Genomic DNA, 25,584 nt, shown 5'->3' with positions numbered 1-25,584 from the left:
TTTTAAATATTAGTTTTGAAATATATACAGAATACATTTTTTCATTAATTTTTAATAAGCATTTTTTTCTCTCTTTCGAATATGGTTATCTTCATATTCAAAAGAATTTCGTAATTGCGCATAATAACTTGAGAATAATTGTAATAACAATAAAATCTCGATAATGGCACTTTCAAAATTGTCCCTTGTAATAGGCCACAATTGACTTCAATTACATTAAACAGAATTTTTTTTTTATTTAAAAATGCTACACTTGATTCAAGTTATTATTAATTTAGTATAGAATGTGTGAAAAACATTTCATTGAATATTTTTAAAATACGATTTCTTTAATTTTTATTTGTCAAAATTTAACGTGAAGCTTTTATTGAAATTGGTTTACTTTTCAAAGCAAATCTATTCAAAAATAATCGTTTTAAGATCATGTTAAGTTTTTTTTGTTTGATAGAAACAATTTTTTATCAAAGTGAAGTTTATTCCACTTATAAAATAATTTCGACTTCTCTAAAATTTCTCGTTTCATAAAACATGCAGGATTATATTTACAAAACAAGTGTAAATAAAATTCTTGTGAAAAATGTAGGATTCAACTGCAAGAAAATTATTGACATAAATAATTTTAATTTAACTGATTCAATAACTTGAAAATTCTAAGCATTAAAGTTCATAAGTAATGGAAACCTTATGATGAATGAAAAAGCTTCAATGTTTGTTAAAAATTGTATTTATAATCATAATTTTTCGTCCTTTGTAAATCACTTGGAGGAAAATACTTTTATTTAAGCCATTTACAAAAATATTTAAGATCTTTCGAGAGAATTACAGGTCTATAAAATTATCTTAATATCATTAAAGACACATGATGCGGACATGTTCTAATTGATGAAAACAATTCATAAATGAATTCAATTTTTAATTTTGACATTATCTAAAAAAAATTCGATATAACAATGTTTGAATATTATTCCAATTGGAAATTTAAAAGAACAGAAAAAAACGTTTGAATTCTTAACGAATTTAAATTAAAATGTAAAATCTAATTAATCAAAGGGTGATGATAAATAGAATCCCTTGATTAATTTCAATTTAAAAATATCTGGCTAATTTTTACAAATCTGAGTAAGGCAATATCGATGATACTTTTTTTTTGACACTAAATCTTTCAGTTCAGGATCCAGAGGGACCAGCAGCCTCCCTTGTTTTCCCCTGATACGTCACTGGCTGAATTATGCATGCTATGCATATCTCAAAATGAATGTATGAGTTGCATATTTGTGCAGTTCCCATATGAACATTTTCATTGCGTCCGTAATTTAGGTTGAAACTCTGCATCCAGATTATTTGCTATTTTCGAACAAAAGCTTAGTAACCGAAAATCTGATCAGCTTTTTTTTATATTAGTACATCAAGTTTGTTATACACAACAATTAGTGAAATAATTTTAAACTATTGAACAAGACAAACCCCATAATTCGTTGAAAAGTATATATATATTGAATCTCTACTGATTTTTTTTCTGGTTGGTTAAGACTGAATTTTCTTGCAATTGATTCCCCTTTAATTTTTTGCTTTTAGCCTCATTATCTTTTGCTGACCAATCGTATTAATTATATGTTTTGATATAGAAAATTGATAAATATTTAAAATAACTTCATGAACCATCTGCTCATAAATACAAAAGTAACCTACTTTTGAATGTGAATGAAAAGTCGATTTTGATGAATATGAGTGTTACATTCACATGAAGAAGAATCGCTACTTCTTTCGAAGCATATTTTTTGCCAATTTCTGAGAGTCAACAAATTTTCTTGTAAAGAATACATTATTCTAACTAAATATCAGTAAATAGTTTGAAGAAATAGCGACTCAAAAATAAAATTTCACCTTCTTTCTTAACAATGAAATCGTGTTTATCGAAACGTCAAGAAATATTTATAATTGCCCTTCAAAGTACGCTACCTGATTTCCAAAATTACGAATAGTGTTAAAATTTTTAGAGATATATCACTCCCTCTTCACAACATCTCTACATATACTATACTTAATCAAGCAAAAATGTTATACTGCACTTCCTTGGAACAAATTCGAGTTTTTCTTCATGACCTGAGCATATTAGTTCAATTTGTCATGCTTTGTAATAAAAACTTTTTTTCTTCATTATTTTCAAAATTTTGTGTAAAAAAAGCTTTTAATTGTCTTCTGTAAATCTCCGAACAGTACCTTAAAATTATCTGTCGGCTTGAAGTTTCACAAAATATATATGAAAACCCCTCAGTCAGAGGAATACAAGTTTGAATATATAAAATTCACATGCAAGCATGTGGTATTACAAAGGTATTAATACATGTTTGCATTACCTTATATGTTTATAGTAATTCTTATAATAAACAGTCGTGAGATATCTATATTACTTGGTATCACTCATAAAGGTTTGATAGAAACTTTTCTCAATCGGAGGATTTTTCTAGCATTTTTGAAAGTATATCTGGTTGCTTCTCTGTGTTCTATTCTGCAGGGGTGTTTGTGCTCCGGGGAAACCCCGGAATTCCGGGGATTTTGAACTTCGATACCCGGAAATTCCGGGGATCGTCGTTCAAAAGGAAGTAGGAATAATAATGAATTATTTATTTTGATCTGGGTAATTTTGTTTGCTTTGAAAGCAGAAAACGCAAGGTCAGTGTGTGTGGTGAAAACTTTTCCTTTCTTTCTCCAAAGGCAGTGATAATGCGTGAAAAGGGGGGAAAAACTTCTTTTTTGTTCTTTCCTTATTGCGAGTTATGACTCATTCCCCCGGTTCTCGGACATTCTCTTCTGGATTCTTTTCGGCAAGTAGGCGCGGCAGAAAAAAAAGGGAGAGACTTCGTTCGACCAGATGTGCGATCACGTGACCTGGGTTCAAAGGTCTTAATTTTGCAAAATTAATGGTTATTAATTTTGCAAAAAAAGTAATTCATTGAACTTTTATAATTAGGTCATTCAATACTTCATAATCGTAATTTTTCATTTCTCTCCCCCCCCCCTTCTCGAAACTCCAAAATGTCGGTAGTAAGTCCGTAAAAGTTTCCGGGGATTTTTTGGGGTCCCACAAACACCCCTGATTCTGTAAAAAAGGAAACACTAATATAAAAATAAGATCAGGGTTAAATTACATATGATCATAAGAGAGAAGCCTGACATAAATGCTAATGTTATAAATTTCAAATCACATAGACTGAGCTTAACAAATGTATTAAAAAATAGTTGCATTCTTTATTTACTTAATATGACAATTCCTAATATATCAAAGTACTTCTGCTTAAGACAGCTTCTTAATCTATACTTATATAAAGCTCAATGTGTGTGTGTGTGTGTGTGCTGGCGCTCTACAGACCAGATCGTTCGACATACAGCTTCCAAATTTGGCACATGCATACCTTGGAGGTCGGGAATGTGCACCTGGGGTCCCTTTTTTGAATTTTTAATTATTAATAAAAAAATCTGTCCCGCCAAAAAAATATTTTCATTCATTCTTTTTCATTTCCAAATGAGTAAGGCTTCAGTTTTTTCCCCACGCTAACAAAGATAGGCTTAACATATTTTCGGCCGATTATTTCAAGCGATTCTATTTATTTTCTTAGTGTTTGATCTTTTAAAATTAAGCATTGTTAATGAATCGATCTTTCAGATTTATTCTGAAGTACTTTTGAATTAAAATAAAACAGAATGAAGGAAATTAAAAATTTCTAATCTGCGTAGCGTTACTCCATCTGGCTTAGAAAAATCACACGTTTGTATTACCATAATTGGCGTTGAAAATTCACGCATGAGCATTGTGTTCTGATTGTTGACAACTCTATTTTCAACGGATACGGACTTAGTTTTGAAGGCTTAATATGTTTCCGACCGATTATTTCAAACGACTCTGTTTATTTTCTTATAGTTTGATGCATTTAAAACTAAACATTGTTAATTAATTAATCTGTTCATGATGAATCTGAGAAAATTTTGTAGAAAACTTCTTGAGATATTACATAAATTAAGAAAGATATTCTTTATTGCCCATAAGGTCTAAATACTCAGCGACGTTTTCAGTACTCATATTTAAAAAAAAAAATGCTTCGTTTCTGTAAAAAATGTTCTTATATTAATTCCACTTTAATTTAAAGCATAAATTCCACGGGAGCTGACAGAAAATTAGAGAGATACATATTATGTTATGGCTGAAGGCCTTTATAATATTATGAATGAATTATATGACTATCAAAATTTGAAGCTTTAAAATTTTTTGATGAAGAAGCTATTAAAATAGGAGTTACATAAAGTATTTAATTATTAAAATTTTAACGAGCATTAAGATTGGCGAACCGGCTGGTCGCCAAAGCCGGCTAGTAATAAATATGTTTAAAAAATTATACTATGCAGTTTCCATTGAATTACAAGTGTTTATCAAAATATTGGAAAAACCTGTGAATGAAAATATTTCCGAATGAATTTCGTAAGCATTAAAATATAATTCTAGTTACCAGTTTTTTTTAAATATAAAATGTATATATCATGCTAGTATGAGGTAACTTTGATGAATTTCTGTATCTCTTAGATTTTTGACTAAAGTGTCAAATGTCAGAACACAGAGACTTTCAGAGAGTCCAGAGGCATTTTTTCCTTCATATAATATGAATTCATATTTTAGTAATATGTTTTATTTCTGTTTGTTTTTTTAAATTTGAAGGGAAAAAAAACTCTCATCGGTGTATTAGGAGTCGAGAAAAATGGAGATAAACCGGCCGAATAGCAAGCATAAATCGAAAAGCATTACTGAACTGAACAAAACACTCATGAACTATTTTTCAGTCCAGTATATCTGCAGGGATTCCGGGATTGTTGTTTTTTTAACAGTTATGCATAGAAAACCAATGCCGAAATCATTTAATATCTATTTTGAGAATTACTTTGTTTTGGTTGAAAGGAAAATCCAGTAGCATTCATTTGATCCAAAATCAAGAATTTTTTTTAATATATAATTCTAGACCGAGGCAATGCAAAAAAAAAAAAAATCATGACAAACATTTAATTAAAATAGCTTTCTATTTTGAATAAATATCTAAAACTATAGAATTGAAGGAAATCAAATTTAGTATTTTAAGGATGTGTTTAAAAAAAAAAAAAAAAAAAAAAAAAAGGACTAAACGCAGAGAAGGAGATTTTCAAATCAAGCGCAGAAAATTTGATGATAACCATTTTACAAAACAATACATTAGAAGAAATGAAATTGAAAAATGATGATGAAATTTAAGTTTTATCTTGTAGCATAAGCTAGTTTCACTAGTTTATGTTGCAAGATAAAACAGGTTTTTTCAGCAAGAACTGATGTGCAGGAAATTTAGCTATCTATATTTATAATAAAGCTCAATGTGTGTGTTTGTTGGCGCTCTACAGGCCAGACCGTTTGACCTACAGCTAGCAAATTTGGCATGCGTATTCCTTGGAGCCGGGAATGGGCACGTCGGAGCCGTTTTTTTAAATTTTTAATTAGAATTTTAATTAATTAAAAATCAAGCAAAATTTTGGTGTTTTTCCGATATAACTTCCGAAAATAGTAGAGCACAAAATTCGTTTTTGTATCAAATTAAAGTTTAAAATATTATCTTTCTAATGATATCAATTTTTTTTACCTAAAAAATTAAATTTCTATTTTTAACGAATTTTTTTAAAAAAAAATATTTTAACCATATATTTCAACATTTTATTTCTTGCAAAATAAAAATAAAATTTAATCTGCCGAAGCAAGTCAATGGGAAAAAATTAGCTTTTATCAATGTGGTGCCATCACATTAACAGAAGTTCAAATTAAAAAAATAAATCAACTATTATTACAAATTAAATATATAAAAGTGTCATTTTCAGCACGTATCTGTAAAAAAATTGAAATTGGAGTAAGTTTCTATGATCTTTTAAAATTTCTGTATTATTAATTCAGTGAAACAATTAAATGTAAGTCAAACATAGTATATATATATATATATATAGGATACTCACTCTAATCAGCGCCCATTAGCTGATTTGGGGAATACATCTGCTAATAAAATGGTCTAAATGATCTAAATAATTATATTTTATGCAACATGAGTCAATAAACGCCCCGATGAATTACGAATTTAAAATTTTTACATAGGTCCTCTGCCCTTTGAATCATATTTAGCAAAATATTCTTGAGACATCAATATTTTAAATAAAAATTGTTGAACTCCAATCAACTAAATCAGTCACTAAAACTGACTAATTTATGAAATTTTAGTATCACTCTTCTATAAAAACTGGCGATTTTACACCACTTCATCAACCGACTTAAAGAAGATATGGTAATCTTCTACCAGGATTTCTCAACAGTGATACGCCTATGATTAAAACAAAATAAATAAAATAGTTTTAAATAAATAAAACAAGCATCTCCTCACTCACGCACTATATTTGAAATTTTTGCTAAATCTTCGTCTTCCTTCTCTCACTTTCTCCTTTTTTTTTTTTTTTTTTTTTTTTAGCATTTAAAAAAGGAACTAATGCTATTAAAAAAAACTGATTGTTTCGATTACGTTTGAATAAATATGTGCATTTTGACTCTAGCAAAACATATTTATATAGACTCAAATGTATCAAATTCAAAATATATTTGTGTACAAATTCTTTATTTAATTACAATTAATATTTAAAAATATAATCAGTAACAGAAAAATTCAATACAGTGATGGAACTGAAACTTCAAGAGAATTTGAAAAATAAAAGAAAATACTGGCACTGCTAAATCGTTAATTATACAGCACAGATGTTTAATAGTGCAGATAACAATACAATATTTTTGAAAAATATAAAAGCTGATATGCTAAATTAAAAAAAAAAATGCATTAACTACTCGGTCTTCCAGTATTTTGTACTCTCTTTCTGAACAAGCGGCATTTCTAATATCATACTCAAATATGTCTGCATGATTATTATATGGAAAAATGTATGATTCAGACGTTTCCAAGGCGAAAATTATTAATTCAGCTATTAGTTACTATGCTATTGAGGTGGCTTATCTGTGACAGTATCGCTCACTCACTAGAAAGAATCATTCCTTGAAAAGGAAATATACGAATTAGAAATGGATATCGAAGTGAAATGAAGTAAATATAAATGGTAAACATAATATTCGCAACTGTTTGACAGAACTGCTTCAATTTTCTAAATTCATCCCGGTAAGTTATCTTTAAAGATATCGTTACATAAAATTCTTTTTGTTTTAAAATTAGTTAAAAAATATTTTAATTTAAGAAAATCGTAGTTGAAGAAATAGATACGGATTCGATTCATGAATTAATTCTTTTTTATTTTTTTGAATTATATTAAACTTTTGTCATAATTTAAAAAATTTTTTAGACTGTATTGCTTAATATATTCATTTCTAAATATGTAAGTGTTATGGAATTTAAATATGTAGCTTTTGTAAATCACTGAATAAGAATAAATTTTAATACTTGTATGTTCAATAACCTTATAATTATATATATATGTTTGTCCTATTCGATTCTCCTTGTAAGGTTTCATTTGCATGTTATAAATTACATTAAAAAATGAAAATTTACATGTTTTTTAAAAGCTATAGAATTTTTTTTTTTACATGAATAATATGTTTACTTATATCTGTTAATGGGTTTGCAGCAAGGATCAAATTTTTAGCATATTGTAGCGACGAAAAATTATTTTTGTTTAAATTGGATATTTTAACTTCATTTTTTCAAATAAGGGTGCTGAAATTATTAAATTTGATAGCAAATAATCATAATCATATTAACATATTGAATATTTTTCTTTTTTTACTTTGTTAGGAGGATTTTTTAAAGTTTATTTTTTAATGAAAAAAAGATGAATATGACATTAAAAGGGCTTTCAATTTAATTTTTCTGATCTTGTGAATAATACTGAGTACTACTATAGTTCTTGAATTTTATAGGTGTGAACTCAAATTATATGAAAATATAAGTATAATATTTTTTATTTAAGTACGATAATTGCTATTGCCATTTTTAATTATATGTTTGTTCGAAAATAATTATTTGGTTTTTTTTTCTTTTAAATATGATTTGCATTTCTGAGAAAAAGGATGACATGTTTCATAATCTTTATTTTAACTAGACTGAGAAATTGTGTTGTATTAATTTTAGTAATGTCTAACTTATTTTCTTACAAATTCTACTGTCTGTTCATTTAGAATATATTCAATTTCATTTGTAGCATCTTATGAATTTTATTTGCTCATTTGATTCATATAACCTTAATGTATAATTTAAAATTATTTTAAACTTAATGATCAAATTCATCTAATAGTTATTATTAGTATATTTTGTAATGAAATTTTATATATTGTTATTAATTTTTATTTAATAGAACTAAAAATAGGGTACAATCCCAAAATTGTAATTTTTTAAAACTGATTAATGCTAAATATGATGACCTTAGTTGATATTTGATGTTGCATTGTTTGGAATGACAGGGATCGGTAAAAAGTTTGAATTACATCCTCTTTGCAAGATATTAGGTATTAGATGGAGTAATTTAAGATTTTTTTGTAGTTTTTTACCTTTTTTTTAGTATAATATGAGCTTTTGTATATGGATCCCTTCCTGATTACAAACTGAAATTGATTAAATATTAATGTTAATTCTTAATAAAATATTTTATTATATAAATAATGATATTCTTCTTCTGCATTTAGTATGCATAACCAACATGTATAAAAAATTATGACAAGAATATATTATTAAAAGTGATCATTTGAATTTTTCTTCGCAAATTTTTTTTGTTGAAAAATATTGGGACATTCCTTTGAATTTTTAAATATTTTAGCCTGGGTTCTATATTTAAATTGCTTATAATACATTATGAAAGGCTCTCATTCAATATCGTATTTTGCTATGTTTCATTGGATTTTGTATAAAATGCATTTTTGAATTTTTTTTATTTATTTTTTTACTAAAAGGTAATAAAAATATATAATAAATAGCTTAAAAATAAGTTACAAAGTAATTAACATATTCTTTTATTGATATTATATACATAGTAAAGTTTTATTTATAAAGATGTGAAATATATATTCAAAATTTATACTTTTTATGTTAAACACTTCAAACAACATACTTGTTATCATATAATTATAAAATAAACAACTTATTCTTTATTTTAATTTTTATGCATGGCATTAAAGAATCATTTCACTCTTTTTTTTAGTTAATTTTACTTACTATGAGTTTTCATTTATTAAATTTCATATTTTGGTCTTTTATTATTATTTCGTATTTTACCTCTTTTATTATTACATTGTAAAAAAATTACAGCATTATTTATGAAGTCTAGTGCTCAGTCTAGTGCATAGGTTTTGTCTTCCAATTCATAGTAAGTTATTTATTGTTGCTTCAAAGATGTTTTCAAAATATTCTGCAGTAATTTTCAAACTGGATTTTCTCCCCATTTATGTTAAATTTTAATTATTAGCATTATGAATATTCTTTATGATCTTTTGAATATTTATCCTAAAACGATAATTTTAAATAATATCTTTGACTAACAGTTTGCAAAAATTATGCCAAAACAACCTTTTAAAATTTTTATTACTGCATTTTCAAAATTACATTTTTACTAAAATATAGCATTAGCAGAACAGTATTTAATTGCTTTTGTGACCATTATTGTTTTGTACTTTTATTTCTATGAATCAATCAAGACATAAGAAAATTGTTTTGCACCTTTTAATTTGAAAATATACAGAATTTTGGAACATTTACTATTTTTACTAATTAATATAATGGGGAATAAAATATAAAAAAAATCTGATGCTCAAATTCAAATTTCTTATAAGAATAAAAATTAGATTTCATTATTATTTTATGAATTCATGATCTCATTCATGAATTTTATGATCTCATATTTTAAATTATTATTTTTTTATTATAATCAATTGTTAGTAATGAACTCTGTTCATTTATTTTTTATTTCAGTGTTATTGTTTTTTTTAATTTGATTGTTTGAAAGAAAGTATCCCTTGGAAAATGTTTTGAATATTTTAAAAATATTTTGTGAACTGAATTCCATATGGTATCAATTTTCCTTTTATTAATTATTCTGAATTTTAATGAATTTTTGTTGTGGTAAATTATAAATAACTTTTCTTTATTATTTGAAATATTGTTCTTAAGTTATTAATAATATCATTTACTTATTTTTTTTTTTTTTTGAAAAAAGATTACTTTTATCATTTTGGAATTAATAGCAAATAATTTTCTGAGGATTGTTATTTTTAATCTGATTGTTCGCTCAGTGTCATTACATTTTGTAATTTATGTATTCATTAACTTTTTTTAGGTCAGGTCTTAATTAATTCACCATGTATATTTCATCTTTGAAATATTTGTTTAGACAAATGTGTTTTCATTTAGATATCAAATTAAAAACTTGATCTGAAATAAAACAAATACAACTTACTTTCTGACAGTCATTCTGCTTTCATCTCTGAAGTCATTTCAAAAGTTCTGTTGATGTGTTTTTTATGCTACTGTATAGTATTTACTGTTTGGAGGACTTGTTGGTAATTAAAAAGTGGATAAGAACTCTTGAACAGGTGGCAAGCATTTTAAGATAAAGATCTGAAATAAGCAGCCAAGTAATGTTCCATATCTCCTTAGTACTTCTAAATGATGCCAAGTAAACTAAAGTGAAGATTGTCAACTGAATGGAAGTGGATTTAGAAATATTAAACAATATTTGGAAAGGATACAAAAAAAAAATCTTGAATTTTGTGAAAAGTTGATAGTTGATTTTTAATTATTTTTTGATGAAAAAATGTTTTAAAAGAAATATTCAGGATTAGTCTTTGTAACAGATCTTTACATATTTACTAATGTCGTTAATTGCATATTACCCTTAATATTCTTCCAAATTTAGCTAGACTATCTTTGCTATAAGTTTTCATAAATTTGAATAAAGTGTGTTGTAATTCATCAGTGCAACACCAGATATGATTTGTTTCCTATAAATTGTAAAATATAAAAGATGAACCGTGAAAGATCACATCTATAAAATTTTATATATAACTGAGATGCAATTATATACACCCAGACTTCCCGCAATAGCTGATTGAATTATAATCTGAACACGAGATCTCCTTTATGCAAATGGAAACGACTTATGTTACAGCTGTTACAAAATACACTTACTGAAAGTATTGGAACGAAACATGTATTGAATTACTCCATACATGTTTCGTTCCATCCTGTTATGCTAAAGAAAGACATTACTCACGTTAGAATTTTTCTGTGCTTGAAATCATTGAACTAAAATTGAATCTTTTCTATTGTTTCGTAAAAGAGATAAAAATCCTAATTCCTCGTAGCACGTTCCGCGGCACCTGTTTGTATCCGTGGCGTTTACTCGAATTTCTTTGTTGGATGCTCTGAAGGATCCTTGAAGTTATTTATAACGAAAACCCTGAAAGAAGGAGGGAATGAAAAAAAAATATTTAAATGTTGATTCGCTTTCAGCCCCCTGTTAGTATCTTTACGGCTTTCATTTTACTTTTTTCATGGCCTCCACTTTTAACTTGAAAGATACGTTTCACAAGAAAGTTTCCTAATAGCTTTCAGAGCCTACGAACCCAAACAGTCTGGAGGATGATTATGTTTGTGAAGTGTTGAGAAAGAATAAGTGGATTATTCTATTTTGTTTCAGTTCAAGGGATGGAACTTTCAAAAAGTCCTTTATGTTTAAAATTTTAAATCTTAATAAAAAATATGTAACAAGAAAAATTATTAAAAATTATTGTAAAATATTAATGACATTTTCTTACAAAAAAAGGGGGAAAAAAGGGCTGAGTTTTATTTGGCATTTTTTAACTACTTATTGTTTTTTATTTATTTCCGTGTTTCTGAAATTCAGCTTTATTATTCCTTTTATATATTTGTGCTTTAAATACACTTATTCGGATGAAAATGCAAATCAATGAAATTCAAGCTCAAAAAATTAATTTAAGAAACTATTTGCTGTACCCCCTCCCAGATATTAACTATCGCTTTCAGTTTTGTTTTGAAAAAAATAGTTTTATCTCTCCAAAAAACTTCTACACCAAAAAAAAAAAATGCTTATGGAGTATGTTTACTTTATTAATACATAAAGTAATACGTAAAATGATTTTACGCTGGAATTCATTGACGTCAGAGATATAAATTGTAATATTATTGAATTATAGGTGTTTCAGTAACAGAATTTCGGCGAAATATTACTGTAAGTAATAATAATTAATTAATAATTGTTACAACTAATAGTTAATTTTTCTTCTTCAACTGATGTTGACTAATTTTAAATGAACAAGACTATCTCAAGCTAGAAATTTGGAAAATATGTGTGATATTTCTCTACTGGTTTCTTTTACATTAATGAAGAAAATAAATTAGATATTCTGTTATTGTGATCAATTTAGGTAATAAATTACTATTATTTCTTCTAAGGCTTGTAGAAATTCCAAAAATAATCTAATTAAGAACAAAACTTTGTGTCACCATTTTATTTCAATTTGCTGAATTCCAAATTTATTTACTTTGGCTATAAGAAAGGAAATCGATGAGCAAGACAAAACCATAAAAAATAATCTATCTACTCACTTATAAAAACAAGCAAAAAATTATTTAAAAAAATACAAACAAGTTAAACATTGTCCCACTTCGGATAACTAGCTGTTGTAATATGATAACTGATAAATTTGACCTATTATGTCAAATGAAATATGGTGATAGAAGAGTTCATAAGGCTCATAAAACAGTCTAGCAGTATTGTCCTATCTCTTACTGTTTGAAAATTATGACTGATAAAATAATTATCAATCGGAAAAAAATCCTAATAAAAAATTTTTTTGATAGACATATGCTTAAAATAAGCACATATTTGGAAAGGACAGGAAAAATCCTGTAGAATTATACTATTATCAGATACCATCAGATTACGTGGTTTTAAAGGCGAACTACTACTACCGAAACTTGGGCCAAATGCAAAATCGAACTATCGTCAAAATCTTTGATATCGAATCCCAGAATTACTGTTGTAGTTGTAATATGTCAAATTTACCAGTTGATATGAAATTCCTTTATTCCTTTTTAGGAAATAAAAAGAAATTTTTAGCAGTTTTTTTTTTTTTTTAACTGTCACAAAAAAAAAAAAAAAAATTGTCAAATTTGGCACATTTAAATCCAAAGGTTTGACATGACGAACGTTTTGAATGATTTTTTTTATCATGTATAGTGCAAGTTACAAATAAGATTACAAGTTATCTAATTAAATTGTTAAAAAACGAATTACATCTATTACTTTGTCAATGCACAATAACAGCTACATTTCTATTAGTTCTTTCTTCGAGCCGGTAAAGTCTTTGGCCAAATGGCTTTTTTTGAGTGATTACGTCGAAAGTTCTCCATGATTCGACAGTCCACCTGCTCTTCTTCCTTTCATTTTTTTTTCTGTCGTCTAAATGGAATATTTGTGGTCTTCGCTGATAATTTTTAAGATTAGAACACAAAGAAAAAGTTATGTATAATACATATGAGATATTTAAATACATTTCTTAAAGTTTCTTCCAAAGAAAAGTTGTCTTTTGCCATGTATTATATAATAAATTGAATAAAAGCAGTTTATTAATAATACACTTTTATTTGTATACTGAAAAGTGGAGTAGTTAGTTACTAAACTTTTTGTTAATGTACTGAAAAGTAGATTTGTATAGTTTTATTATTTAGTTCTTTTCTTTATTTATTCTTTATTATAAATTTTATGGAAACTTGAGCTCAGTTTTATCCAATTCACCATTAAATGGAATCGCTTGTACTGGTTTAATATTTTATTAAAATAGTTCATTGTCAAGACACATTTCTTCTAAATTTTAAAATCTTAGCGCATCAAAAAATATGTGTCCCATAATAATCCGTTATATCCATTCCATTTGACATTAATGTTGGCCTTATTCTTAATTCTTCACCCAATATCAAATCTGGATGTTTTACGAAGAATATCCCAAGTCATTCTAAAATTATTGTCATAATTTTAAAGTCAACAAAAACTGTTTATTAAAAACTATTGCTACGAATGATTGGAGCATTAGAATTTTCCTATTATACTACTTTCTGTTGTATAGAATTTGTTACTGATTGAAAGATTTCTTGGGAATATGGTAAGCATTCTTGCTTGGGTAGCTTGATATTTTCTCTTTGCTGACATGCCCATGACAATGGATGTGCTTACCAAGTTTGACAAGCTGACAATAATACTTTCAGTGGTTGTTTTGGTGTTATGATTTAACAAAAAAAAAAAAAAAAAAAAAAAAAGATAAATTTTGCGACTTTAGTGATGAAGTTTTGTCATGTATACTAATATGAAATAAAATGAGCAGTTGCTGATTAACATTCTAGTATCGTCAATGTTTTTATATTATGGTTTCTTGAAAAGTAAATCAACAATTTTCTACTTAGTGGAATCAGGATGAAAACTCCTAATCAAAAATATTTTTTTAGAAAATAAATAAATAATACTTTAATCAGGACGGCGATTGTGTAAAAATGTAACAATTTCCCTTTTTTTATGCTGAGATTGTTTCAAAAGGATCGTTTCATGAGTTTTATTAAAGCGACCTTCTTGATTTATTATAAATTTAATTTTAAAAATGCATTTTTCTGCTCATTTCAACTACTGATATCTTATTTTTTTCACCATTTAATAATTCTTTTTTATCCTTTAATCAGGCGAATTCTGAAATATTACGTTTCAAATGATTTTGTTGTGGAATGTATATACTTTATTCCGTTCTTTTTCCTGAATAAATTACATATTTCTCTTTAAGAATATATGAAGAAGACTTTATTTTTTGAAAGTACTGGTTGGTAAGCACAAAATTTACTTATTAATTATTTCGGGGGCATTTTTTTTCTCGAGGTTTGATTTGGAAATTGGATTTTAGAAAATATTGGAGCATGTTACAAATGTAGATGCTTACTATTCAGCAGTTTTTATTTTACTAGATTTGAATTACGTGGATTATGAAGCCAAGAATATCTTAAAAGGTGAAAGAGGACTTTCCAACTAAAAACTGATTAATCAAGGGAGGCGTTATTCATTCTAAAATAACGTGGTTGTGCTCTACTTTTTAACCATTTTTTTCTCCCCATTATGTTCAAGGCAATTCTGAAAAGGTGCCATTGATCGCTTCATGTTTGCGTGCCTGGAAACCTTCCAAAAGTCCAACTGTCACAAAAAAGGTGCTAATCGTCCACCGGAAGAGAGCGTTTGAAAATATTGTATTTTACCGTAATGGTCACTTCAAGAGGGAGGTTTTCATAATTTTACTATGAACCGTTATTGTTTTTCAACTTTCATTCAACGAAACGATGATTCACTTGGAAGAGGAAGCTAGAGCAGTATTGTAAAGCCTGTAGAAAGTAAACAATTTTACTGCAATATGTGACCTTGACAGATCATAATTGATCTGTTCAGTAAAAATATACGTTACTAATACCGATTTCATCGAAGGTACGTCATTCATGTGCAGTAAAGAGGTACGAACCCAGGTGAGACTATCTTAATTATCTGTTCATGGTTTAAAATAGGACGAATTTTTGAAAACGGGAACAAACTGCTATTTTAAGGATTTCGAATGCCCTAAAGTATAAAACACATTTAAATGTATGTAGCTTGTTTTGCTGAATTTCCATCAACGCCATTCCCGGGGCACAACCATTCTTTATGATGCAAAAACTTATAATAATATTGGTAATATTGGTCAGAAATAATATTGGTATGTTTAAGATTTTATTACAGACTAATGTTTGCATGGCTTAAAGGTTTTGTAATTTTTTTAAGCTCTGGACGAATGTAAAATATTTAATTACTCTGTCATTTTATTTTTTCACCAATTTTAATGCATCTGAGCACTTATAAGAAATTCATGAATTACTTATGTTTCTGATTCACAGAAATTGTTAATTGTCTGCGAATCATTCTATTGTTTGCCAACGAATTCTAAAACCCACTGCGCTTTTGCGCATGTTATAGAATAGGTTTAATTCGGCAAAATAGCGGTGAGTGGAAAGAGGAAAAGAGAAAATGTTTAGATTTAACAGTAAAGTAAATTTCGGAAATGGCCCACATCCTTTCATCTGTCACATCTTAGTGAGATAGAACCATCGAAAAGTAGTCATCTCAGAATTCTGAAACGAACAGTAGAACGAACGAAGAAACGAACAGTATTTTTCCAGAACTTTGTTGATGCGTTCTGGTAACTATGTTTACGTCTGCTTTCTTGTTTGTGATGTATTTTTAAAGTTCTTGCATTATTTCAACTAGGTATAGAAATAAATAATTTTGTCTGTTAACGAACAGGCTTTATTTATTCGAGCCTGGCTTAAATATAATGTAATTTTAAAATGCAGTCCGTTTTAAGCTTTAATTAAAGTTGCCAAAGCAATCCGATGGAATTGAATTTATTCTTTAAAAATTATATTTTGAAGACTTTTTCATAATATTTTCTACGACTGAATTTGTAAAACGCAACTGATTCACGATATTTCTTAGCACTGTTTGCAAAAAAGTAAAAAGAAAAAAATTTGTATTTTTTTTATTTATTTTTTAAAAAAAAGGATTGTTTGAAAGTCCATAATTTTTTGAAGTTTTATCAGTGCAAAGAGATTACAAATAAAAAGGTCGTTGCATTTTTCTGCTATCAGCTGTTCTCGGCCATTTGTAATTTCACCATATTTGTTGATTAGATTAAGTGACGATAATAAGTTTAAAGTATTTTGCAGTCAATAGTTTTAAATTCATAAAATCTGACTGAAAAGTCAAAACACTTTTGAGCTTAAAATCAAGTTTATTGTTGATGAAATCCTTTAAGCATTAATTGCATAAAAATAATTTTTTAACATATTCATGCAATTCGAGTATCAAATTTTTTATTAAAGCTGTTTAACTTTTTTTTTTGTGAATTTTTCTCATAGTCTTTTTTTTCTTTTCTTTCTTTTTTGGTTAACTAAAAAGGATTTTGTATTGATTGGTGTTTTAGTTAGGTATTTGTAAATTAGAAGATTTGTATCAAGAAAATAACATATTTTGAGTTAATTTTTGGTCAATAATAGAAATTTTTTATATAATTTGTATGTATGTATTTCTGTTTTATCCCTGGATGATTTCTAAATCGGAATGTGGAATGTTGCTTCGATTAAATAAATTTCAGCGATGAAAAAAATTAAGTGTTTTGCTTTCAGATTATTGCTTCAAAACATGTTATTTATAAAAGTTTTGGAATATAAATCATTTTTAGCAGGGATTTCATGCAGTTCCTTTGGGGGAGTGAAATTTAAATGCATTATACAAATTGGAGTTCTGTAATATAAATCGATCTATTTCTTTTAAACTTTGTCAAAGAAATTCAACAACTTTCCTTAATCTATATTGGATTTTCTTATCCCCCCCCTGTTCTTTTAAAAAAAATTATTTTGATAGATTTTCAGAATTCAGTGGCATTTGGTAATTTGAATATCATGGATAGAAGTAAATATATCTTTACATCGAAGTGGAAATTTTGTGGATAATATATGCAACTTCACTATTAGTTGTATTAAACATAAAATATAAATTTATCAATTGTTACAAAAGTAATTTTCTGACCTGAATATCATTGATAAAATAACTCAAATAATTGTTATTCAGCTTGTTTCGAGGTTTTCTAAATTATTTTCTATTCATATCAGTTTTGGACTGAAGTTATTTCTGCGGAAGTCTGCAAATTGTAATCTAAATGCATTTAATTTTTTTTTCCAACTCCTTTTAAAATATTTTCATACAGCCGTGTAACAATTCTTATAGAAATGTTTTTGTAGTGGGTGGTTTGGCAAGCTGTTATCTTCTGTTCCGTGTCTATTAATAACTGACTGTTTCTATCGATATAAGCTTTGTATGAATTACTTTGGCACCGTCTTTCGTTAAGCCATTTCATTATATGTACACAGTGTTCAAGGTAATGACATGGTGAATTAATTATGCTTTGCTGACATTTGCTTCCAATTTTATCATATGCTGTCATCTTGCCATCACAAGTATTAATTTCGCTTGTTTTCCTTTCATCGGTCTTTACATACGGGATACGGGCCAGGAACTTATTTTCTTTAATTATATATTCGTTGTCTTAAGCAGCCTTTAATCTACGTGGAATCAGTAAGGTGACCACAAATAAATAATTTGATTTTTCTTTTTGGTAATATTTTCGTTCGATCTTATTTTAATCCATCCTTTCTTTCTTGGTGAAATGTGGAAATAGGGGGAGAGGCAATAAATGAACGAAATTTTTAAAAGCAATTAAAAAAATATATATTGAAAAAAATTGCAACGAATAATTTTAAAAATTCATTTAAAATTAATGAAATATTTAGTTTTCTTAAATATTCGTTTTGATTTGCTTTCAGAAGCTCTTCGCGAGTCGAGATATTAGGAAAATCAAATAATCTGAAGGAGAAAAAAAAAAAAAAACCTGAATTAATAAACTTTGGTTGTCTTTTTTCCTTGTATTTAAGTCCTTAAATATATCATCATTAAAAATAAAGTTAAGTGTTTATCTAAATGTGTTTTTTTACTTTTTAATTTTAAGAGATAAAGTAACCGTAATAGAAAAAGAAGCTACGAGCTTTGAAATTCATCTTGGATGAGGCTGTTTTATTTTGGTTGGCCTTCTCTGTAATTCTTTCTAAATAAAATTTTTAAAAAATTGTATTTGCTGCGACACCTCCTTGTACAACTGCATTTAATAAAATTCCTTCAAAATTTCTCCAATTTCATTTTATTTCAACTTAAAAAGCAGCTAAAAGTCCTTGAGAAAGAAAAAAAAAATTAAATAGATTCTTGAAAAGTTGCTAAATTGGAATTCGATATTCTGTCTTCTTTCTCTGCTGAAATATTGGTTGTAAATCGAACTCAGACATTTGTATATTTAAATGAAAAAAAATTTTTAACATTCTGTTGCTTCAACAGCACTCATGAGATCCAGCAACTATTTTATCTTTCAGAAAATTGTTTATTGATCTTGCACGAAGTCGACAATCGTAATTCACCTCGTTCTAGATTTTTCTGGTACAATTTATCTTGTATCATTCGTTTCTGCTATTCCAATGGAAAAAAAAAATAGTTTACTTTTTATTCTATCGATTTTCTATTTTTCTTCTGTTAATATTTCACTTGATAGATTGTTTTTGTTATAAGTTTGCCAGGTTTTATTTAAAGCCAGATTTTGAACTCCTTTCTTCGTCAATCCATAGTTTATTTTAACCATTTCATTTATGTTCTCTATCTACTAAACAATTCTTTTTCAGAAAATACTTTTCTGGTGTCGTATCGAGCTTCGTATTTAAATTTTTGTTTCCCCAATTTCGCAAAAGCTATCAAATACTGAACTAATATTGGAAAATTAGCATTAAACTCATTACACGGTCCTCTAATTGAAATTTTCTTTCCTGTTTTAGAAAACACAACTTCAATTGCTTTTATATAATTTCAGAATTCATTTCAATATTTCATAATCTTGTTTCATTATTTTCCCCATCTAGCTACTTGATATGTTGTTATAATCTAAAAAAAAATCATGATAATTAATATCAAGTATTTCGAATCAGTGATCCATGGTATGAGATGTGTTTGTGATTCACAGTACAAGAGGTAATATTTTACAATTCAAACATATATTAATTTTTACAGATTGTTTTCTAATTTCAGAATATAGAGAAAAAACCTTGAACAGTTTTTGAAATCTTTGGAGAAGTTAAATTTCTTTCTAGCTCAAGCAAGTTTCATTTTTGCCAAATTGATGTCTTGTAAAGAAATCCTAAAATTCAAAATAACCTCAGAGCTTCAATGTTGCAAAAAGAACTCTGTTATTTACTCTTCAGATTATTGAGAAAGTTAAAATGGAAAGGGGGAAATCCCTTATTTTTTGCGAAAATATTAGCTTCGTGAAAAGCTATGAAAGTGAATTTATTATGCTTTCAGAATCCTAAACACTTTGAATTTTTTCAGATGTATACCTCCTTTTTATTACAAAAATAATAAAGTTTTTAAAGTAAGAAAGAAATATAATTTTAACTTCATAATCAAATTAATAACGCTAGATTTTTAATTCATATTTCAATCAGCATTTTAAGATTTTCTACGATAAAGATAGTAATAAGATACTAGAGACTAGATTAAAAAATTAGAATTATGTGGAACTCAATAAACATAAAATTTGTTGTTTTCTGCTTCGCTAAATTAAAATTCTAAGATATGTAAAATATTTAGACTTTTTACCTTCTTGCACGCGAAGTATACAAAGCGAAAGTATTGTAATCGTCATACTCGAGATTTTGACAAAACTTCTCATTTCAGACCTCCAGAAAACACATTTTTGGAGTTATGTCTGTCTGTTTGTGTACGCGGTCACTCAAAACCCTTTGAGTAAACAATGAAATTTGAATTTACACCAAATGTATGGATTTCTATCAAATTTTGAACGAAATTCATTCAGAGTAAGATTGTCTATCTGGCAATCCCACTACAAGTGAACTTGGCTATTGGAAAACGTAATGGGTTAGATAAATACAATTTGATACATAGATTTAGCATCTAAAATATCGCTCAAAATGTGGTCAATTTTATATGTTGTTTTGTATTTGTAACAAATTTTTAATCAAATCTATGAAAAGATTGATCGTTTATCTATCTGTATTTTTGCATGTATGCAAACGCAAGAATTGAAAAACTTAACTTTGATAAATAAAATTTGGTTACCTGTTTTAGCAACTAAAGTATAGATTATTGTCACTGTTTGAACCAAAGCTGCGACGGGTTGACTGCCTATCAGTCTGCACTTTCGCATGTATACAAATTCAATGCCTTAAATGGATGAAATTTAGTTTAGTTTCGTTTTAAATTTTCGTTTTAATTTTTGAAAAAAGGCATCCAAAATTCACATTCGATTTTTTGGTACTTGTGCATTAACCACATGCCACGATTAAACGAAAAGAAATATCCTCCAAAGATCATACTCTATTCAGTAAAAACACTAAATTCACACTTTAAGATTGGTATTTCATAATTATTGCTTGTCTATGTCATGCAATTAATACATAAATATCAGTTTTCTGTGCAATGCTACGAAGCACACAGTTCTCGTGTGTGGAAAATAAAAATTTGAATACTCGTGGCATTTACGACTTTGCTCAAGGACAAAAATATTAAGGGGGAGGCGGCGATAATACCTTTATTAGAGAATACGCAAGAAAGTTGTAGGGGAACCGTTCCGTTGGTTTAACAGATATTTTACATTAACTGTCTGAGAATTGCTACAATTTTTAAAAAAAAATAAAAATGTTTAATTATTACTCTTTAGGCTTGTCTTTATGTGCATTTTGGCCCATAGTATGGAGTAAAATGAACAATAACTGGATGAAATGATTATAGATGGAAAAACTGAAATATCTCATAAAATTCATATTTTTTCAATTAAAACAGAAAAATAAATAAGGCGCCAATATTTGATTTAGTCGTCCAGAATTTTATTATTTGAATTAAATATCAAATATTTGAAAAGTAATGTTTCCTCCGTATGAACGTTGGTTCATCCAGTATTTGGATAACATATTAATACTATAATTTTTATATTTCTACTAAAATGAAAACTTAGCGCGATATCTAACTGGAAGTATGCTGCATTCTGTTGATAAAAATTTGAACATCAAAAGTTTTAATTCATGTTTAGCTGCTTTGTTTCACTTGTTCCAACAACAGCAGATATTTTGTACGAAGCAGTAATTGTGATGTTGCCTCTTTTTCTTCATCTCTTTTCTAAATTGCAGCATCAGATTTCTTTACCATAGTTTAGGAAGAGCAGTATGTTTTCTTCTTTTCAGAACATTCATGTGTTTCTTGAAGACATGCTGCAGTCACATCTCCCTTCAGCGCTTCACCTTTTTTTTGTCTGCACACACTTTTAGATTTTGGATTCTCCATGGCAATGTTTTACAGGATGCCGGAGGTGACAGTGAAAGAGGACTAATTTTAATTCTTGCAATGAAAAACAACTAGTGGTTTCCTTTAAAACTGCAGAAAATTCACCAGCTTCTTTTGAAATTGAAGGAGTTTCCACTGCTACCTTTGAACTTAAAGAAGCGCGTCTTGCAACAGTCGTGCTGCAGTTCTCTTTTTAACTACATCTTTGAAAACTGGATATGTCTTACAACTTTGGAAATCCTTTAGAACATTTTGAATGAATTTTTGGGTCAACCGCTTCAGAAAGCTAAAGAAAACTGCTTTTGAGTTGTAATTCTTCATTCAAAATCAAGCATTTCTATATTTTCTTCAATTGTGGAAACTCACATCTGAATGTTGCAAAATATGATTTGCATGGGTAGGTAGACATAGAATGAATATGCCATTCTTTCCCATTTTTTTAAATATTACCGTATGCCAAATGGATACTACATCCATCATAAATCAACTGTATAGATTTTTGTAAATCTTTTATATGTCCTATTAATTTCTTTATCTACGATTCAAAGATTTAGTATTGCATCCATCCAGATTCTATGCTTGCTTAATTAAAGAGGCTTCCTTTTTTGTGGATGTCTTGTACAGATGTTCCCGTTTAGCTCAGACTTTATCTTCGTCAGCTGGATCTCTTAAAATTAAGTCCATCCCAAAATAGTCTTCATATTGCCTCAAAATGGATGTTAATATATAAATTATAGATTGCAGAAGAAATCTATCCCCTCTTTCTCTAAAAAGAGATATCGAAAATGGTAATATTGTCTCGAAATGCTGCATAACTTAACCTAATACTATATCATTTTAGTCCACATTGCTTAAACTGCTCTAAAAAGGAAAATAAAATAAGTACGTATTACCTAGATATAGAAATAAATCCTAGCAATAATCAGATCAAATTTGATTGAATCTTGACTGTCAAAAATATTGGAGAAAAAAACAGATTTAAAATTCCATAGACAGAGTCATAAAATCAGAAATATTATAGTAATCACAGTTGTTGATATTGCTCTCAAAATATTGCAAACTCAAAACAATTTAACTTGGTATTATTGCTTATAAAGTATATGACGTAAAAAAAAAAGCATTCCAATAAAAAAGTATTGACAGTTACTATCCGTTTTTGTTGAAAGTTCATTTTGTTTTAATTGGCCTTGTTAAGTGTTATTAGCTGTCAATTTTCATAAATAAATTTAAGGTTATATCTATACTTATAATAAAGCTCAATGTGTGTGTGTGTGTGTGTGTGTGTGTGTGTGTGTGTGTGTGTGTGTGTGTGTGTTGGCGCTCTACAGGCCAGGTCATTTGACATACAGCTATCAAATTTGGTACATGTATACTTTAGAGGTCGGGAATGTGCACCTGGGGTCCCTTTTTTTGAAATTTTAATTAGAATTTTAATTATTAATTAAAAACTAACTTTCCCGCCAAAAAAAATCTTCCATTTTCCCCACCGCCAACCTTTCCGCCAAAAGAAATCTTCCATTTCCAACACCCCCAAATGAGTAAGGCTTCCGTTTCTTTTTTCTCCCAACAGTAATGAGGCTAGGGTTAATATTTTTCGGCGGATTATTTTAAACGATTCTGTTTATTTTCTTAATGTTTTATGCATTTAAAATTAAACATTGTTAATTAATCCATGTTTCAGATTCATTCTGAAGTACTTTTGAATTAAAATAACACAGAATAAAGGAAATTAAAAATGTATAATCTGCCTAGCGTTACCCCAACTGGCGAAGAAAATTCACGCATACGCATTGTTCTGATTGTTGTCATGACAACCACTTTCAACGGATGATTTAAATTATTTTTAGGTTAGTGGCATGCTTTTGTAAGTAAATTGTATTTATGTTAGTTATATATTTTTTGTATATGCTTATAGTTTTAAGTACATCGTTTTTTAAGTAGTTTTTTTAACCTGTTTTCAATGATTTAAATTATTTTTAGGTTAGTTGTGTACTTTTGTAATTAAATTGTATTTATGTTAGTTATATATTTTTTGTACATGCTTATAGTTTTAAGTACATCGTTTTTTAAGTAGTTTTTTTAAACCTGCTTTAGACCGATTATTTTAAACGATTCATTTTATTTTCTTAGTGTTTAATGCATTTAAAATGAAACATTGTTCATTAATCGATCTGTTCATGATGAATCTGAGAAAATTTTGTTGACAAATTCTTGAGATATTACATAAATTAAGAAAGATATTCTTTAGTGCCCATAAAGTTTAAACGCTCAGTGACTCTATTATCAGTAATCATATTATTAAAAAAAATGCTTTGTTTCAGTAAAAAATATTATTATATTAATTGCAGATTAATCATTTACACTTTAATTTAAAGCATAAATTCTACGAGGGGTAACAGAAAATTAGAGAGATACATATCACGTTATGACTGAAGGCCTTTATAATATTATGAGTGAATTATATGACTATCAAAATTTGAAGCTTTAAAATATTTTGCTGAAGAATCTATTAAAGTTGGAATTGCATAAAATATTTAATTATTAAAATTTTAACGAACATTAAGATTGGCGAACCGGCTGGTCGTCAAAGGCGGCTAGTGTAAAATATTTTTTTAGTATAATATATATTAACTTAGTTAACTAGGCTCTAGCATCTGCATATTTGTATTAATATATTTTATCTGTATTAATTCAATATTTCAATATCTAGAATTTCTATCTACAAGCGAATATAATTTTCTATGTAATTCTTTCATCTTTATTCGTACGAATGGGCTTTTTTTCTCATAAATTAAATGATTTGTGAGCATTAAAAAGTTTTTTTTTTTTTTTCCCTGTACGAGATCTGCCACGACCTTTGTATTACGAAGGTCGTGGATCTGCTCCTTTGAAATAATACATATTTGTTTTAAATTTTCCCATGTATCAAAATTTTCATGCAAATACTGTTTGTATTACTAATTTAACCCTATTGAAATAATTAATCCCTTAACAGATTTATTTTCTCTACTATCTAATTAGATGACACTTATTTTGTAATGTTTTTTTTTTCATTTTGAGTCAAATGAGAATCCATAAAATACTTGAAATTTATTATATTTCCTGTGTAAATTTTGCAATGAATTGTAGCATTTATAAATGGCTTAATTATTTGAAAAATGTAAAAATACACCCGTCATATGTGTAAACCATTTAAAGAATTCCAGAATTCATTAGATTTTCTATGGAAAGTTATCATAATTTTATTTAAAACTTTCGAAAATATTTTATTAGATCTTTAATTTTGTAAAACATTCTTTTAATATCTTTAGACTAAGGAGCTGTTATATATAATAATCATTGTGATATGTAAATATTGTGTATTTTCACTTTTAATTTTGCCCTCTTAATGATAAAGCTTCTGAGAAATAATACATGTAAAAGAACAGTTTTATCAAGATATTGGAAAAAAAAATAATTTATAAAAATTCGGGAATTAAAAAAAAAAATTCATAAAAAGTGCCAGGTTCTTATAGA

At 27.5% G+C, this 25,584-nt stretch overlaps 1 protein-coding gene across 2 annotated transcripts in view; it reads left to right on the top strand.

The window, feature by feature from the left end:
• The first annotated feature begins 7,139 nt into the window (after nucleotides 1-7,139).
• Nucleotides 7,140-25,584, top strand: part of LOC129963754 (cytosolic carboxypeptidase 1-like) — a 59,914-nt gene continuing 41,469 nt past the window's right edge. Inside the window, exon 1 of one of the 2 annotated variants that reach the window (XM_056078326.1) lies at nucleotides 7,140-7,211. The gene's annotated coding sequence lies outside the window, so the exon portion shown is untranslated. Of the gene's footprint in view, nucleotides 7,212-15,589; nucleotides 15,609-25,584 lie in introns of those variants that run through there. The other variant, XM_056078318.1, reaches the window with a different exon arrangement.

The sequence above is a fragment of the Argiope bruennichi genome, chromosome 1, assembly GCF_947563725.1.
Source record: "Argiope bruennichi chromosome 1, qqArgBrue1.1, whole genome shotgun sequence".
Classification (NCBI taxonomy): domain Eukaryota; kingdom Metazoa; phylum Arthropoda; class Arachnida; order Araneae; family Araneidae; genus Argiope; species Argiope bruennichi.
The sequence above is the reverse complement of the archived record's forward strand: the minus strand, read 5'-3'. Positions and strand labels throughout refer to the sequence as shown.